General features: G+C 40.3%; 1 protein-coding gene and 1 pseudogene across 3 annotated transcripts in view; one reads left to right on the forward strand and one right to left on the reverse strand.

The window, feature by feature from the left end:
- GRID2 (glutamate ionotropic receptor delta type subunit 2) overlaps window positions 1-20,388 on the forward strand; it is a 1,659,435-nt gene that overhangs the window by 1,318,277 nt on the left and 320,770 nt on the right. The gene's annotated exons all lie outside the window — the stretch shown is intronic.
- Window positions 18,291-19,941, reverse strand: LOC119529655 (annotated as a pseudogene).

Below are 20,388 nucleotides of genomic sequence, written 5' to 3' on the forward strand. Positions count from 1 at the left end.
ACTTATTAGTTCTAGGATTTTTTTGGTAGATTTACTGGGATTTTCATGTAACCTGTCATGCCATTTGCAAATAGGGGCAATTGTATTTCTCCCCTTCCAATCCATATGCCTTTTATTTCCTTTTCTTGCCTTGTGCTGGTTAGAATTTCAAGTATTGTGTTGAATAGGAGTGGGAGGAGCAGACATGTTTGCCCTGTTTCTGATCTTAAGGAGAAAGCACTTAGTCTTTTGTTTATCAAGTGTGACGTTAGCTGTAGGGTTTTCTTTTGTTTTGTTTTGTTTGTACATATCTTTATCCAGTTGAGAAAGTTCTTTACTATTCCTGGTTTTCTGTGTGTTTTTACGATGAAAGGATGTTGGATTTAGTGAAATAAATTGGTATGATCATGGGAATTTTTGTCATTAGCCTGTTAATGTAGTACATTACATTGCTTGGTTATCAAACTATTTTTAAAATGATATAAAGTTGAACTATTTTCCCTATTTCTTTTCCATCTCCTCTTCTAAATCTTTCTTTCCTTCTTAATTTTCTCCTTTTTATTGACCTTGTGCCATGAAAAATCATGGTTTTCCCTGCCTGCTTCCTCACCTCACTCTCTCCTTTCTTACCTTGACTACTGATTCCCTCTATCCATTCTCTTCCCATTTGAATTTATCTTTCGGAGTCTGTAGTCAAGGCTGTTATTTGCCTCCTATTCTCAAATCTGATAAAAATTGGCTTGAAACCTCCATTATTACCTTATCCAATCAAGACAATGCCTAGATCCATTAGTAGAACATCCTAAAGCTTACAAAAGCTTCTTTCACTGCTGCCAATTAATCCATTTTCACTCTTGTTCATGTTTCAGCCCAGTCAAACTCTCACAGGACTTTTCATGCCTTTGTGAAGTAGTACATGTTGTTCTCTCTTCCTGAAGTAACCCTAAATTTCCTTCTTTTTCTCTGGCATCTCCTGTTTCCCCAGGCAGAATTAGTCATTACACACGTGTGTTTTTTCCCAGCGATTAAGTTCTTCCAAGAGAAGGTCTGTGTGGTACTCATCTTTGTAACCTTTGTGCCTCTCAGAATGGTAGTACTAATAAGAGCAGCTAATATTTTTTGAGTGTTTGATATATGACAGATATTTTTTCTAAATGGTTTGCATTCAATCTTAATTATAGTCCCACAATGTATATAGTATTATTATCATCACCTTTTCACAGACAAACTAAAGTCTAAGATAGCACACCTGGGTAATATGGCTTAAGAGCCTTTGTCTTAATCAGTGAATCATTCTGTTTGCCAATAGCAAATATACTAAACATTTACAGAATGAAATAAATAAGCTGAATAAATGAATGACAACCATACAGATCATTATACATACTTGAAAATGAACAAAATTTGGCAGAAAAAAAAATTAATGACTGAGAAGTCAATTCCTGATATTTCTCAATTACGTGGTATTCTTGAAACAAGCACCAAAGGCTATGGATTCAAATGAATCTGCATTCAAATCCTGGCTTTGACACCTGTTAGCTGAATGTTCTTGTCAGTTTTCCATAATCATTCTAAACAATGTTTTGCCCATAGGTTAAAAAGGGTAGATTCAACTTCATAGGTTTAGTGTGAAGAGTAAATGGATAATCACGACATAAATAATAACACAGTTCTCTGGACACCGTACCTAACATTGGCTTCCAATCCTCTACTTGCTCTCTGGGAGTTCACTCAGATCCCTTAGAGTGCTCTTCCCTGTCCCCATTTTTGGTGGTGTTAATAACTATTCTTTTCACCATTTTGTCCACATTCCATATGGTAAATTCTTCGTTTCACCTGATCCTCCTATCCCTCAAAATTTCTTATCATTGTTATTACTGTTTCTGACACAACTGCCACTGCCCAACCACATGGTACGTCTCTCGCTGGTCCTTGTCTACTTGCTCTCCTACTGCATTAATCCTCCAAGCCTTCTAAGGGTGAAAAGTCGGTGTGTTGGTCAGCCTTACCTGAATTTAATTATAAGTAACAATGTAGAGGAATGATTCACACTACTGTACCTCCTTAGTTTGATTGACTAGCACAAAGATAAAGCTTCCACAGAGTGACTGGCACTAAACCCGGGTCAGGACACCTGTTTGCTGGGCAAATTTTCTTTCCTGACTCATCTTTATTTACCCCTTTCATTCATTATATGCAGGTCAAATACAACCTCCTCTATGCAGACACTAGATTTAGTGTCTCCCTTCTTGAACCACTTGGCATCTACCTCACAGACAGTTGCATCATATCTACCTTTTCATCGGAATATTAGTCTCCTTGCTATCTATACCTTCCCAACTAAAATTGGGAAATCCTTGAGTGCTGTTTTATCACCTTTGTATTAACACAGTGCCTTAAGTAGTACACTATTGAGTACATAGTTGGTTACAAGTAAATATTTATTAGATGAATGCACTGGAAAGGGATTTCTTAGAATTTGACATGAGACTACGAAGCACCAAGACTTGTGTATATACCTAACAAAAAATCGGAAAGAAATATCAAAGCCATCTGTTTGTCCTATTATTCCAAGATAAGAGAGGGAGCCCCAAATTATATGCTATTTAGGCTACCTCAGCTTCTCACCCATTCCCTTTAATCCTCCAATAGGAACTTATTTCATAGCTCTCAGCAGGGAATTGCACACTTTATTAGAAGCAGTCAAAATCAAAGTGGCTGATGTGAGCTAGGCTTGATATATATACTGCTTTAAGTTTCATTTTAGTACAGAATTGTATAGGCTCAGCTACAGGGCACACATAAATACTATAGTAATGGTTTTATAAACATATAACCATCTAGATGTTATAGATAAGATGTGTCTTTCCTTGAAAAAAACCTTTCAAGTTTTTTGGGCTTTCAAAGGGTGCTTCGATAAGCATTTAATTAAAAGTTGTCTCCTACTTTATTTGTGACTCTAGGAAGAGAGCTATATTAGCACTGTCATAGAGTATGTTTACACTGAGCTCACCAAGATGAAACCTTTGCCAACTTAATAAGCTTCCACAACCCTTAAGATGATCTCCTTTTTTTGGCATAAGTTGAATCATTCTAAAGAAGTCAAATCCTCTTTTCACTTTCTCTTTTTCTCTCTCTTCCCAATCTTACTCATCTCAGCCTGGAATCCCATTAAGTTTTGAAAAATATAAATTCCTATCTCATCTATTTCTTGTTATTTTTCCTTCCTTGTCTGAAGTGTGTTCAATAAATAAATTCTATTGACCAAATATATATAGGTATGGTGAAAACCCTATACTTGGGTGTAATGATGTTTAGTCATTCTTCTAGAAGAAATATTTTGAGTATTGGGCATGGTTTTGTAAAATTATTGCAGGATGAGTAGCAACAGATACCAGCAACAGTGGAATTGACATTCAGGGTTGTTTGGCAGAAGATTGCTGTTGAAGGAGACTGGAGATCTGAGTTCAAGTTTCCAAGTCCCCTTCTTACTACTACATAATAAGGGAAGTTTTAAAACACTTTTCACCTGAGTTTTACATCTTTAAAAAAAATGCACTTATTCCTTTATTCATGCCACAAATATTTGCTGAAAGGCTACTATTTTCCACAGTTTGAATTAAATTATTTTCCATGTCCCTTCAACAATAAAATTCTGTATCAACTAATCACATGAGGCACCTTATCTATATTATTCAGAGTTCTACAGGAACTCTGATGAAGATTTTCCATGAATTCCAGGAAAGTTTGGCTGAAACAGGGATGGAAATACCAACTACTGATTGCTGAAATCATTTCTCCCTTTAAGGCTTTCAACTGACTGGATGAGATAGCTCCCATTGCTGACAGCAATCTCCTTAGTAGATTGTAGATGTAATCAGCCATAGATGCAATCAACTAACGATTTAAATCTTAGGAATATCCTCAGTGCCTGCTTGACCAAAAACTGGACACCGTAACCTGGCCAAATTGACACAAGAATTTCACCATCACAATCCTTGTCAACTTGGCAGCCACACATATCTCCTTAAACCATACTTAGACTTTAAATAAAAACAATAACAGTAATATTTTCACCTAACAAAATTCAATTATCCTTTGTACAACCAGAAATGCAACTCTTCCCCCAGTATAGAATACAAGTCCTTGAGTAATAGTCACTCTTAAACTTGATATCCTATAACTTGAATACTGTCAGATGAAATTAATATAATTTATTTTTTATGATAAGAGAATAGAAAAGAGAAGAAAACATAACAAAACAAGGAAGAAATATTCATAACTATTAGCCATCATTTCCGTAACTGGTCATGTGGTTGTAGCACATATTTATAACTACCTTCTTCTACCTATTCCATATTCCATTCAGCCCCAGCAAGCATATCAGTGGGCTGTGGTTCTTTGCCTGCTGGAATGACACAGCCCTTCATTCCTGAAGTTTATGAGCCATTAGTAATCCTTCCTAAATTGGGTTATACTAGTTTTCCACAGACCTTAACCACAGGGCATTGTAGTACTAAGAGACACCCTAAGGGATCTCCTGCATTCCAGGCAAACTCTTCTTTACCTCCATTGTTTAGTAGCAGTCCTATTTTCCCTTGATAATCAGATTCTATCACCCTAGCTAGTATAATAATTCCCTTCTTTGCATGTTGGCTCAAAAGCATGAGGCAACAAATATGGTTATGTGGCACCATTAACCTCTAGTTCAATGGAATCATATTTGACTCCTGGTGAGACCACTCTTCCTTTTGGAACTATGTCCTGTAGACCAGCAAAGTTTAAGGTTACAGGGAAAGGAAGCAAAAATTTTTCTAGTGGATAATTAGGGGTAATAGTGAGTGCAGCCACTCCCGTTTCTACCCTTGATTGCTAGACCCATAAATCCTGGCTATAGGAGACGCAGTACCACAGAGTGGACTCTGATTTAGAGCATGAACAAGCCTCCTGGAGAACATTGCTCAAGCCCTGAAAGGTATCACCACCTAGTTGGCACCATAATTCAGTCTTCAGAAGGCCATTCCACCATTCTATCAATCTAGCTGCTTCAATATATTGGGGAACATGGAGAGACCAGTGAGTTCCAGGGACATGTGTCCACTCTGCACTTCATTTGCCATGAAGTGGGTTCCTTGATCAGTAGCAATACTGTGTGGAATACCATGATGTTGGCTAAGGCATTCTTTAAGTCCGTAGATGGTAGATTGGCAGAAGCACTGTGTGCAGAGAAGGAAAACTTTAATTAGAATATGTGCTTACTCCATTTAGAATAAAATCCTGCCCCTTCCATGATGGAAGTGGTCCAATGTAATCAACTTGCCACCAGGTAGCAGGCTGATCACCTTGGGGTTGGTACCTTATTGGTAACAATATATTGGTCTCTGCTGCTGGCAGATGGGCACTCAGCAGTGAGTGAAGCCAGGTCAGCCTTGGTGAGTAGAAATCACCAAGCCTATCTGTTGGTGAGCATGCATAACCTCTATCCCTACCATCATGGCAACTTTGTTCATGAGCCCATCAGGCAATATCAAGAGTGAGTGGAAAAAGAGGCTGACTGGTATCCATAGAACAGGTCATCCTATCCACTTGATTATTAAAGTCTTCCTCTGCTGAAGTCATCCACTGGTGAGAATTCATGTGGGACACAAATATTTTCATGTTTTTCACCCAATCAGAAAGGTCTCTCTCCATACCTCTCCCCAGGCCTCTTTGCCATCAATGTTCCAATCATGTTCCTTCTAAGTCCCTGACAGTACAGCCAAACCATTGCCCACAGCCCATCAGTCAGTACATAAAAGCAATTCTGGCCATTTCTCCTCCATCAAAAATGAACAATGAGGTGCCCTCTCACAGTTCTGCCCACTGGAAGGATTTCCCTTTACCATTGGCCTTCAGGGAGGTCCCAGAAAGGGGCTGTAGTGCTGCAGCTGTCCACCTTCAGTGGATACCTGAATATCATGCAGCACTATCTGGAAACCAGACCCACATTTTATCTTCCTAAGTCAAGTTATCACAGGGAACTCTCCAAGGGGCTGTAGCAGTGGGTTGGGAAAGAGAAGGTAACATGGTAGTAGTAGGGGTCATTGACCTTTGGGCCACTTACTTGGTCCTTCAGGCCCACCTTGAACCTGATCTTGTATATAGTACTTCTATGTGATGAAAGAGTGCTGCTGGGCACACCCAAATTGATGGCTTAATGGGTCAGACAGCAGCTAGTTCATGATAGGCAATTAAGGTATAGTAAATTAATGGCCCATGATTTAGCATTCATTCTCCATCAAGGCTCAGTAATAGGCCAAAATCCATTTCTCAAAAGGAGAGTAATTATCTGCAGAGTATTACTCCAAAACCCTAAGGGTCTGCTTGCTGATGCTGTTATAGGGGCCTCTCAGAGTCTCCAGACAGTATGTCTATTTGCCACTGATCTAGCATTATTGGATCTGCTAGATCATGTGTCCCGAGTTACAGAACAGCTTGCTCAGCAGCCTTGACCTGTCACAGAGCCTCCTCTTTTTCTGGTCCCCATGCAAAACTAGCAGCTTTTTAAGTCATTCAGTAAATATACTGGAGTAGCACATCCAAATGAGGAATATTTTGCCTCAGAAATCTAAAGAGAGCAACTAGGCATAGTGTCTTTTTTTTTTTTTTTGGTTGTAAGAGGTATGCGATGCAAACATTTATTCTTCACTTTAGAAGAGGTATCTCTCTTTTAAACATGCCCCACACCACTGGATGTCTAAAAATATCACTGAGGTGGAAGGCCACTGAATTTTAGTTGGATTTATTGCCCACCTCTGACATGCAAATATTGGACAAATAAGTCTAGTGTAGTTGCTACTTCTTGCTCACTAAATCCAACCAACATGATGTCATCAACATAACGGACCAGTGTGATGTTCTGTGGGAGGGAGAGATGATCAAGGTCCCTGTGGACCAGATTATGACATAAGGCTGGCGGGTTGATATACATCTGAGGTAGGACAGTACAGCTGAAAACAAACTGGTTCTGGTGGTCTTTACCAACAGCAATTGAGAAAACAGTACTTGCACGATCAATAGCTGTATACCAAGTACCAGGAGATGTGTTGATATGCTCAAGCAATGATATCACATCTGGAACAGCAGCTGCAGTTGGAGTCACCACCTTGATAAGTTTATGATAATCCATTGTTATCCTCCAAGTTTCATCTGTTTTCTGCAAAGGCCAAATAGGAGAGTTGAATGGGGATGTGATGGGAATCACCATCCCTGCATCTTTCAAGTCGTTGATGGTGGCACTAATCTCTGCAATCCCTCCAGGAATCTGGCATTACTTTTGATTTGGTATGTGGCTAATAGAGAAGTTCTATTGGCTTCCACTTAGCCTTTCCTACCATAATAGCCCTCACTCCACAAGTCAAGGAAGCAATATGGGTACTCTGTCAGTTGCTGCATTTGTCTATTCCAATTATTCATTCTGGAGCTGGGATAATAACCACAGAATGGGTTCAGGAACTTGCTGGGCCCACTGTGAGATGGACCTGAGCTAAAGCTCCATTGGTCACACGACTTTCGTAAGTGCCTACTCTAACTGACAGATCACAGTGACATTTTGGATCTCTTGAAATTAATGTCACTTCCAAGCCATTGTATAATGATCCCTGAAATGTCTGATCATTTACTATTCCCCAGTGTGCAGTAACCCTGTTTAAAATCCATAGGTCCCTGGCGTTTGATGTGCTGAGCCCTCGATCGTGGGACTTGCCCTTGTGAAGCTCGTTACTGCAAATGAGAGGCTAAACTTGCATATAATTGTGCCTAAGAGTCTCCCCCTGAGTACCTCTTTGTTGCTCAGATGTGGCCCTTTCTCTCTCTAACTGAGCCACCTCTGCAGGTGAACTCACTGCCCTCTCCCCTACATGGGACCCAACTCCCAGGAATGTAAATCTCCCTGGCAATGCAGGATATGACTCCTGGGAATGAATCTGGACCTGGCATCGTGGGATTGAGAATATCTTCTTGACCAAAAGGGGGATGCAAAATGAGATAAAATAGTTTCAGTGGCTGAGAGATTTCAAATGGAGTCAAGAGGTCACTCTGATGGACATTCTTATGCACTATATAGATAACACCTCTTAGGTTTTAATGTATTGGAATAGCTAGAAGTAAATACCTGAAACTACCAAACTCCAACCCAGCAGTCTGGACTCCTGAAGACAATTATATAATAATGTAGATTACAAGGGGTGACAGTGTGATTGTGAAAACCTTGTGGATCACACTCCCTTTATCTAGTGTATGGATGGATGAGTAGAAAAATGGGGATAAAAACTAAATGACAAATAGAGTGGGAAGGGGGGATGGTTCGGATGTTCTTTTTTTACTTTTATTTTTTATTCTTATTCTGATTCTTTCTGATGTAAGGAAAATGTTCGGAAATAGATTGGGGTGATGAATGCATAACTATATGATCATACTGTGAACAGTTGATTGTATACCATGTTGGTTGCATGCTATATGAATATATTTCAATAAAACTGAATTTAAAAAACAAAACAAAACAAAAAAACCAAAGGTCCCTTTAGGGAAGGCTGGAAGGAGGATTAATAGTATAAATTTTAGGCATTATAGCAGAGTCCCTCCCCAAGGGGTCCCAGCTTTCCCTTCATTCAAGTGTTTCTGGGTACTGTCTCAAATCTGGTAATTGATTGAAGGACTGTGACTTTCTGTTTTTTATAATTCAAATTAGACTGCTGTTCACTTGACCTAGAATTCTTCTGCTTATACAGATCAAGTAAGAATTTAGTAGATTGTTCAGCTGTTTTACTTCTAGATACCCCATAATCTATTAACCAATGCCATCAGTCTCTGCAAGTCAGACAATTCTGATTACTGCTTTGAGTCTGCTGTCCAATATGGTAGCCATGCCCACCTTGTATCTGGCGATTAAGTGCTGCCACTGGCTTCTTCCAACCTGGGATCCAATCATCCCCATTGTGTTTAAGGATCCAATTTCAGTGACAGCAGTTCCCACAGTGATGTCTAACCTACAGAGACAAATGAAGACACAGTTCTTCAGGGATAATGCAATTAGTTGCACAAATGTATTACTCACAGTCTTGGTAAAAGATACCTACAGACGTTCCTGGGGTGGGTGAGTAGGTCCTACATGATAACTGCACTCCAAAATTCCAATCTCTCTAAACCTTTGGATCCCCTCATTTACATTATACCAGGAATGTTCTGGCATTTTGACCTCAGGCATTGTAGACCACCTTTTGGCCAAGCTTCAGCCAAGCACTCAAACAGTTAGAGACCTTTCTAACCCCTCCAGCCACAAAATTAAATCCAGAATCTCTCCTTAGTGGGCCTTAATCAACAGATCCATCCATATCCAACTCTACGTTCCTTCCACCATAATCCCACATAATTCTGACACATATTTCCCTGATTTCTGTCTCTATAATTTGGAAAATCACACATTTCTTTTAAAGCGTACTGCACCTCCTTCTGGGTCAACACTTTGTATCTCACCCTTTGGGGTCTGTTAGGCCTTCAGTCTAGTTCTATAACTAGAAAAGAAGGGTGGTGGGAGTAGGCCATGATAAGAACCAGCAGTGTCTTGCAAGCCTACTCCTTAGGGCATTCCATTGCGGTTTTGTCTGGAAAAACAGGATTAATCTCTTTAGAAGGAGGTGTAAGGACTGCTTTCTTAGGGGAGGCAGTTACAGATTTATCAGGCACAGTAGGGTTACTCTCTTTAGATGGAAGCTGGAATCCTAGGGAGTGACTGGAAGTAGGAGGGCTAATTCCCCAAGGAAGACTATTACAGTTTATCTGACAAAGGCTCAGCAGAATCTAGGGTTTCTGTGTCTCTACCTTCATCATTATCAACCCATATGACCCAATTCCAATTTTTAGGATCCCATTCCTTTCCATTCAATGCCTTCACTTTAACACCAGATACCCTGCAAGGTTGGGAATTCAATTTACGTTGTAATTCTACAAGAAATAAGAATTTTTTCAGGATACATATAGAAACTTTCATTTCCTTCATACATTGCATAAGCTAGGAATTTGAAGCTTTGAGCTCATCCCTTTCTTTAACAACTGTATACTACATATTTAGAAACAACCAGCCAACGTCATTATTCCCTTTAACCCCACAAGTTCTGTTAAGGTATCAAATACACCCAAAGTCTTGCCTCTTGTAAGCATTTGAGTAGCAGTATCCAATTGTGATAGGCTGTGTATCTCTAATGCTAATTCATTTCATAAACTATCAGTGTCATCTTGATAATTGGAAATAGGGTCATTAGTGCATTTGTGTATAATCAGATTAGAGAACCAACTACTTAAACCCCAGAACCAATTCAGAAATCTCATCCTTAGGATTCTGCTTATCAGGAACCACTCCCAGATTTGGTATTAAATGGGGTTCTCCAGGAAAACAGAACTGACAGTGTGTGTGTGTGTGTGTGTGTGTGTGTGTGTGTGTACATAGATATTTATATATTGTAGATATTATGAGATTTATATAGAATTGGCTAACCTGACTGTGAGGATGGGAAAGGCCTAATTTCATAGGGCAGGCCACAAGCTGCAAACACTGATGGTTTTTGATGAATTCCCCAGGAGAGTCTGGCTGACTGAAATAGAGATGGAAATTCTGTCTTCTGACTGCTGAAATCATCAATTCTACCTTTAAGGCCATTAGCTGATTTGATGAGACTTCTCTTATTGCTGAAGGCAATTTCCTTAGCTGATTGTAGATATAATCAGCCATTGATGGAATCAACTTGCTGATGATTTAAATCCATAAAATATCCTCACAGTAACAATTAAGCCAGTGCTTGCTTGACCAAAAAATTGGACACCATCGCCTAACCAAGTTGACACGATTTTAACCATCACATTGCCAAACAAGGTCTGAATAACTAATATAAATATATTCACATGGACACCTTAATAAAAGAAACCTTAGATTGAAAAGTAAAACTGAAAGGAAACCCTTGTTTTACTGTATCTTCTTATCTTTTAATTTTTGTTCTATTTATCTAGTCCCAACTTTCTTTCCCTGGTCTCTTTATCATGCCAGCAATCTTTGTGGGCTGACCTCCATTCTCCACTAAGTACCTGCTTGACCCCATTAGTTCTCTGATCCTTTTATTTCCTTCAGAAGCTCATATCATCTAAAGATACTCAATTTAGTTTTAATGGCTTTCTCCTTCACACACACACACACACACACACACACACACACACACACACTCATATAAACACATACATAAAAATTTACTCCAGATCCCATTTCTGAAACCCTGGTGCTAAGGATGAGGTTGGAAAATAGATTGCCTCGATAATGGCAAATGATGAGGAAGCTGAGGAACAAGATTTGTAGGTGGCTGGATAAACTGTCTGTTTAGATGAAGACTGTGAGTATCCCTTTCTGAAAGGGATGCTACAGAAATCAAGTACAAGGTTTACTGCTGAATATGGGCACATTTGCCAAACAGTTTGGGCACTTATAATCTCAGAGAGGCTGTTAATGAACATGTGGCTCTCAGGTATCAGATATTCATTTTTGTACCTACCTCCAGTTGAAATCCATCAAAAGGCAAACATCACCTTATTCAGAATAGAGGATAATTTCTCTAAATCACTCAAAAAATTTTTTGAGAAATCCACAGACCTACCATACAAGGAAGAAGGAAAACTTCTTTTATATTTGGTAAATTTGAAGTTCTCAATAGAAACTTGGTCCCCTGCTCTGTTAGGTTTTTATTTTTAGTCATATTCATTAGAATATTCACAGAAGCTATGACCTCCTACCTTACTTAAACAATAATATTTCATTGTGTTCTCAAATAGGCTATTTAAATTAGCTTTACCGATGTTCCCCTTAACTTCTTTCTCTCTAGTTATTTTTTCCACTACAAAAATTTGATAATTTGATTAATGTTTTGAACTCTTCAAAAGACTTGGGGTGGGGAACTACAAATTACTATTGATTCCTCATTTGAATCCATAATGTATTTTATTTAGGTCATTGTTTCATCTGGTAATATTAAGTATTATTGTACTACAGCTTGTTAGTGGGCCATGTGTGAGGTAGTGATCAATGGTTCGACATTAGCCTTGGAGGGTGTATTGAATAAATTTTTTTCCACAATTCAGCATCAGTCCTGATTCTAAATAATGTCTTCAGTGTTGATTTGAAGTATGAAATAAGGAGTAAGCTTATTAAATATGCAGATTACTCTATCTTGAGTCAGAGTGATTATTGACTAGAACTACCCTGAAAGAATTCATAAGGACTTTGACAAATTAAACAAGGTGATTGGAAGTAAGATAAAGTTTAAAAGAGAAAAATGTGATAATTCAAGCAGAGATAAAAAAGACAAAATTCTGTGTGTGTGTGTGTGTGTGTGTGTGTGTGTGTGTCTATGATAGTTCAAAACTGGGGAATAAAGGCAGTTTCAGAATGAACCATCTGTCATTTATAACTTGTAATGTGGCACAGGCATTACAAAGAAAATGATGAAACTCATGTACCAGTATGAAAGTTGTTCAAGCCTTTTAAAAACTACCATGGTGATTTATAAATCCTATAAATTACAATATAAGAGAAAAGATGGTTTATTTAATAACAATGTTAAAAAGTGAATAATAGATTGTGGGTAATAACTGAAGGAATTTAGTTTGTAACTCAGCAAGGAGAAGGCTAAAGGATGAAAGAAATGTTTTATCACATAAACAGATGTTGTACTCACAGTGGTGACCAGCTATTGTCCATTTACACTTTGAACAAGATGAGAGACTCATGTGAAATAGTAGGGTTTTAGGTTAAACATGAGTAAGGACTTCCTGATCTTAGGTTCTTAAAGTCACTATAGTGCCTAGGAAGAAAACTAAAGTCAGAATTAAGGGTTGGCTTATGTACCTTAAGGCACGTAATCTAATTGTGTGATACCTTCAGCAAGCCTTTCAATTCTCTAGTTTTATGATTGTATCAGGATTCTTTCTTAATATTATTTAGAAACTTGATCATACTCAGGAAAATTCATGGGAATTAGTTAAGTTCTCCCTGTATATTCAAGAAATGGAATATAAAAACCCACTATTCCACTAGTGAATTCTACTGGATTATTTAAGGATATTGTCTGAACATAAGCTTTACAATTAGCTGATAAACTGGTTACATAATGAAACACTGGCTATATTAGTCAGGGTTGTGTGGAAGTAGAATCTACAGAAGATATCTGTAAATATCATGAGAGTTTTATAGGAATTGTCTTGCATGTCTGTGTGAATACACAAGTCAAAATTCTATAAGGCAGGCTTCAAGCTGGGAACTCTGATGAAGTTTTTTTGTGAATTCCCCAGGAGAAAGCTGGCTGACTGAAATAGAGATGGAAATTCCCCCCTTTTGATTGCTGAAATCATCAATTCTCCTTTCAACTGACTAGACAAGACTTCCTTCATTGTTGAAGGCAATCTCCTTTGTTGATTGTATATGCAATCAGCTGTAGATGAAATCAACTGACTGTAATTTAAATCCAAGGAATATCCTCACAGTAACAATCAGGCCAATGCTTGCTTGATCAAAAACTGGACACCATAACCTAGCCAAGTTGACACAAGCATTTCACTATCACAGTCCACCCCTAGCAGCCATACACATCTCCTTAATCTATATTTAATCTCTAAAAAGAATAACAGTCATATTTTCACCTAACAATAGTCAACTGTCTAAATTCCACCAGAAATGCACTAACTTTCCCCAGTATAGAATGCAAGTCCTTAAGTTGTAAGTATCCTATAACTTAAATACTATGACATGAAGCTACTACAGTTTATGTCATATGATAAGGAGATAAGATAGGGAAGAAAACAAAGATATTTGTTTTATGTATATAAAAAACAAGGAATAAATGTTCATAACTAATACTGTCCTTGTTTCTATAACAGATCTTGAGATCATAGTTCATATTTTTAACTACCTGCTTCCACTACCCATTCAATATTTCCTTTACCTTCAACAAGCCTATCAGCTGGGCATGGTTCTTTGCCTTATAGACTGAACCAAACCTTCCTTCCTGAAGTTTCTGGACCATTATTAGCCTTGCCCAGATTGGATTAATGCAGTTTTCCATTGACTTTAATCACAGGTCATGGTAGTATTAAAAGCAATCTCTTCTTCACCTCCATTGTCTAGTAGCAGTCCCCTTGATAATCAAGAACAATCACTCCAGCCAGTATAGTAATTCCTTCTTTGCCTGTTGATTCAGAAGTATGAGGTGCCCAAAGTGGCCAGGTGACAGTCTACAATTACAGTTGAATGGAATCATTGATGTGTCTCCTGGTGGAAGCACTCCTTTTCTTTGGAACTAAGACCTGAGACCAGCAGAGCTTAAGTTGCAGAGACAGGAAGCAAAAATTTTCTAGAGGATCTCTAGAGGTAAATGTTAGTGGTGCCATTTCCATTTCCACCCCTTGATTCCTGGATCCCTGGCTATGGGAGAAACCACATCATAGAGTGGATGCTGATTTAGAACATACACAGCTGGAGAATACCCAGCTCTGCAAGGTATTTCCACCTAGTTGACACCATAATTGAGTCTTCAAAAGGCCAATCCATTGGCATTGTGCATCTTTTTTTGGTTGTAGGAGGATCCAGATGCAACAGCTTATTGCTCACCTTAAAAGGGATATTTCAAAATGCCCCTCACTACTAGACACCTAGAAATTTCTCTGAGGTAGAATGACTCTGAATTTTTGTTGGATTTATCTCCCATCCACTGACACACTAATGCCTTACTAAGAAGATTATAGTAGTTGCTAATTCTTGCTCATCAGGGCCAATCAACATGATATCATCTAATATAATGGACCAGTGTGATGTCTTGTAGGAGGAAGAAATGATCAAGGTCCCTGTGGAATAGATATGACACTGCATTTAGAGTCACCACCTGAATAAGTTTATGATAATCTGCTGTCATCCTCCAAGATTCATCTGTTTTCTCCATAAGCCAAATAGGAGAGTTGAATGGGGATGTGGTGGAAATCACCACTCCCACATCCTTCAAGTCTTTGATGGTGACACTACTCTCAGCAATCCTTCCAGGAATCTGGTATTGCTTTTGATTTATTATTTTGCTAGTTATGGGCAGTTCTACTGGCTTTCACTTGGCCTTTCCTACCATAGTAGCTCCCACCCCACAATCAGGGAACTAATGTGGGGATTCTGTTAGTGGCTGCATATGTCTATTCTAATTATGCATTCTAGAACTGGGGAAATTACCACACAATGGATTCAAGTATACACTGTACCCATTGTGAGAAGGACCTGAGCTAAAATTCCATTGTTCATTTGGCCCTGATAAGCCCCTGTTCTGACTGTTGGATCACAGTGGCATTTTGGGTCTCCTACAATTAATGTCACTTCTGAGCCTGTGTCTAATAATCCCTGAAATGTCTGATCATTTCTTTTTCCCCAATGTAGTTACCCAGGCAATAGGAAGTAGGTCTCTTTGAGGAAGGCTGGGAGGAAGATTAACAGTATAAATTTTTTTGCAGTGTAGTAGTGTCCTTCCTCAGGGGGACCTTCATTCAAAGGCTTCTGGGTTTGGAAACTGTCTCATGTCTGGGAATTGATTGGAGGACTGTAATTTTCTGTTTTTGTAATTCAAGTTAGACTTCTGTTCACTCAACCTAGAACTCTTCTGCTTCTAGAGATTAAGTAAGAATGTAGTAGACTGCCCATGTAATTTATGTTTAGGTACCCCATGATCTACCATGATCAATGCCATAAGCCTCTGCGAGTCACACTATTTTGATTGCTGCTTTGAGTCTGCTTTCCATTATGGTAGCCACACTCACCTTGTCTTTACAATTAAGTACTGCCACATGGCTTCTGTGAGCTCAGAATCTGATCATCTTCATTCTGCATAAGAATTCCAGATCCATGACAGCAATTCCCACAGTAATATCTGACCGATAGAGAAGAGCAACCACAGAGCTCTTCAGGGAAGATGGAATTAGTCTCACAAATTTATTGCTCACAGTCCTGATGAAAGTTGTGGGGTGGGTTAGCAGGCCTTACATGATAATTTCACTCTAACATACCATTCTCTCTAAGTCTTTGGTTCTCCTCATTTACATTATACCAGGACAGTTCTGGAATTTTGACCTCAAGCAATGTAGGCCAACTTTTGGTCCATGCTTTAGCCAAGTACCCAAATAAGCTGTTGGACCCCTTTCTAGCCCCTCAAGCTACAATATTAAAGCCAGAATCTCTGCTTAGTGGGCCCATGTCAATAAATTCTGTCTAAACCAATTTTATATTCCTTCTACCATGTTCTGGTTTGCTAAAGCTGCCAAAATGCAATATACCCGAAATGGATTGTCTTTTACAATGGGGGCTTATATTAGTCCACAAATTTACAGTTCTAGGTCCATTAAAATGTCCCAGTTAAGGCGTCAAGAGTAAGATACCTTCTCTGAGGAAAGGCTGATGGCCTCCTCTGTCACATGAGAAGGCACATGGTCGGAGTCTGCTTGTACTCTCCCGGGTTTAGCTTCTGGTTTCTGTGGCTTTCTCCAAAATGTCTCTGGGCTTTTGTCTTAGCTTCCCTCAGCTCCTGTGTGTCCTTCTTGCTTCACCTGCGGGCAAACTCTGGATTTCATCTCTTAGCTTAGCATCTTCAAATGTCTTTCTGTCTGCATCTCCAAGCGTCTGGGTCTGTGTCGGCTCTGGGTTCTCTCTCTGTCCCTGGGCTCTCTTAAGTACTCCAGTAAACCAATTAAGACCTACCTTGAATGGCAGTGTCACATCTCCATGGAAATGATTAATCAAAAGTCTCACACAAAATTGGGTGAGTCACATCTCTATGGAAACGACCTAATCAAAAGATCCCACCCACACTAAATCTGCACCCACAAGATTTGATTAAAAGAACATGGCTTTTCTGGGGTACATAACAGATCCAAACCAGCACACACCATTATCCCACACCCTTAGTCTTTTTGACACAAATTCCCCTGATTTCTGTCTATATAAATTGGAAAAATCATGCATTTCTTTTGAAGTATAGTGCACCTCTCATGAGTAACACTTTGTATCTCACCTTTTAGGGCCTTTTGGGACTTCAGTCTCATTATAGTTCTGGAAGAAAAGAGAAGTGGTTGGGGTGGGTCCTAAGAAGAATAAACGTGTTTTGCAAGCCAGTTTCCTCAGGGCATTCCATTGCAGTTTCATCTGGTGAAACAAGATTAATCTCTTCAGACAGAGGAGTGAGGACTGTTTGCTCAGGAGAGGTACTTACAGGTTTATCAAGCACAGCAAGTTTAATCTCTTCAGGTGGAGGTTGGATGTTAAATTCCTCAGGGCAGACTGGAGGTTGGGAGTTTGGTTTGTCAGGGAAGACTAGAGGTTCCTATGGCTGGTTTCTCAAATCAGACCATTACAGGTTTATCTGACAGAGATTCAGCAGAATCAAGGGTTCCAATGTCCTCACCTCCATCATTATCAACCTACATGTACCCATTCCAGTTTTCAGGATCCCATTCCTTCCAATATGTGCCCTCACTTGAGCACAGATACCCTGCAAGGTTGGGAATTTATTTTGTAATTCAGCCACTCACACATGAGACTCTGGGTTTGGTTTTCAGAAATCTCAGGTCTATGTCTACATGAAATAAGATTTTCTTTCAGGGCACACATAGAAACTTTCATGGCCTTCATGGGGCACTTAAGCCTTGAGCACATCTATATATATATAAATAACTGTATCCAGTATATTTAGGAAAAACCAGCCATCATTAAACCTTTTAACTCCACAAATCTCTACTAAGGTGTCAAAAGCACTCTCACCCACAGCTTTGCCTCTTATAAGCATTTGAGTAGCCGTATTCAGTGATGACACTTTGTGTTTCTCTATTGTCAACTCATGCCATAGACTATCAGTGCCATCTTGATCACTGGAAATAGAGTCATTAGTATCTTTGAATTTAATCCGATTGGAGAACCAATTCCAAAAAATACCTGTACCTATTCAGAAATCTCATACTTAAGATTCTGTTTCTTAAGAACCACTCCCATTCCCAAAGCTGTATTAGTCATGATTCTCTAGGGAAACAGAACCAACAGGAAATATCTGTAAATATTATGACATTTTAATACGAATTGTCTCACACGACTGTGGGGATGCACTAGTACAAATTCCGTAGGGCAGGCTGCAAGCTGGGAACTCCAATGGGTTTTTTTTGTTGTTGTTGTTTTGTTTTTTTAACTAAAATGATGGTTTTTAATGGGAACCAGAGGTATGGTTACAATTACTTAGTCCGACACAAAAAACCCGTGGGTGGATCAGGAATTGGAAGGTTACGAAATAATGAGGGTAACGCTGGGTGTACAGGAAGAAAAGCTGTTCCAGAGAGCCTCAGGAGCCAGGCTAATACAGCCTCTCCCTGCGATCCTGTCTGTGCTCACCCCTGGAATCCATCTTTCCAGGGCCAAAGCCACCTCTGTCGCCACCACCCCGGCCCCCTTTGAAGCCCCCATGGTCTCCACCACCGCCTCGGTAGCCTCCCGGATCATAGCCTCCTCTGCCACCATGATGATCATCTCCATAGTTACCCCCCATGTGAGAGCCTCCTGGACCCCCTCCTGGACCCTCGGGCTTAGGGGTCTTACATTGGTTGCACTCATTCCTCCAAGAAAAGTTCATGTTCTCACATGTCGAAGTAGGACACTTCCAGTCCCCAGCTTGCTGCTGTCCTCCACCGCCACCACCTCCACTGGGGAATCCTCCCCAGCCACCACCACCACTGCCACCTCCTCCGTAGCCTCCACGACCCATGGGTCCTCCCCGCCCTCGGCCTCCACGACCTGCCACCACCCCGATTGAAGTCTGCTCGCCGAGTAGCAATGGAGACCTTGATAGTGTTCCCAGAGAACTCTTTACCATCAAACCAGTCAATGGCGGCTTTAGCAGAAGGTGGGTCATCAAATGAGACTGTTGCCTGTCCCTTCAGTTTGCCTGTTTCCCTGTCTGTGTACAGATTAATCATGGGCTGCCCTGTTTTCTTATTTGTCTTAATAATAACCAATCTGTTTGAAGTAATCAGCCACAGACTCAATTGTAACATTTTCGCCTAAACCTTGCACAAAGATGGTGTTGTTGTCTGAATTATCCTGTTCGGAGTCATGACATGATCCTTGGTCCCGAGGGCCACCAAATTTATTGAAGCCACCATGGCCATTTCCACCCATGCTGCCTCTGCCTCCACGGCCACCTCCATGACCTCTGGGTTCATAGCCACCACTGCTACGGTTGTAACTGCCGCCACCACCCCAGCCATGGCCCACACGGTCCTGCTTTCCTCCCCTGTAGCCACCACTGCCACCACTCTGGTCCTGATTGCCATAACCGCCACTGCCACTGCTCATAGATGGCTGATCTTGCCCGTAGTTACCTCCACCACCCCCTCCGCTGCCCCCACTGCCACTGTTGTACTGGTTCCGCTGTCCATAGCCCTGAGGGGGATTATAGGAGCTTGGCTGTGCACCGTAGCTGGAACTCTGCCCATAGCCTCCACTTGGTGGCTGTCTGTAACTGCTGCTCTGAGAACTGCCACCATAGCTTTCCGAGGTGCTGCTGGGAGCTAGCTGCTGCCCGTAGCCAGGGTAGAAGGGCTGCTGCCCGTAAGACGACTGGGAACTCTGGCTACCACCATAGCCACTAGTTGACCATATCCCTGGGAAGCTGACTGGGTGCCATAACCTGTGTTCTGGGTCTGCCCGTAAGAACCACCATCGCTGCTGTGGCTATAGCCTGAAGTGTCTGCTGACTGGCCATAACCACCGTAACTCTGCTGTCCGTAGGGCTGACTGCTCTGCTGGGAGTACCCCTGCCCAGGCTGGGTGGGGTAGGCCCCATAGCTTTGAGTTCCTTGTTGGGTATAGTCGTTTGAGGCCATGTCTGCACACGCACGGGCTGACAAGCAGCAAGATTCCAACGCCTCAGAGCACCGACCCCTCGAGGACTCCAATGGGTTTTTGATGAATTCCCCACGAAAAGCTGACTGGCTGAAATAGAGATGGAAATTCTTCCTTCTGACTGCTGAAATCATCACTTCTTCTTTTAAAGTCTTCAACTTCATTTGGATGAGATGTCTCTCGTTGTTGAAGGCAATCTCTTTTGTTAATTGTAGACACAATCAGCTATAGATGCATTCAACTTACTGATGATTTAAGTCCATAAAATATCCTCACAGTAACAATCAGGCCAGTGCTTATGTGACTAAACCAAAACCTGGTTACATTGACACATGAACTTAACAGTTACACTGGCCATACAAATTTATTATAATTCCATTTCCATTCCTACTATCCTGGGGTAAATAACTGTTGTATCAATTTCATGA

Source organism: Choloepus didactylus, chromosome 3, assembly GCF_015220235.1.
Source record: "Choloepus didactylus isolate mChoDid1 chromosome 3, mChoDid1.pri, whole genome shotgun sequence".
NCBI classification, from domain to species: domain Eukaryota; kingdom Metazoa; phylum Chordata; class Mammalia; order Pilosa; family Megalonychidae; genus Choloepus; species Choloepus didactylus.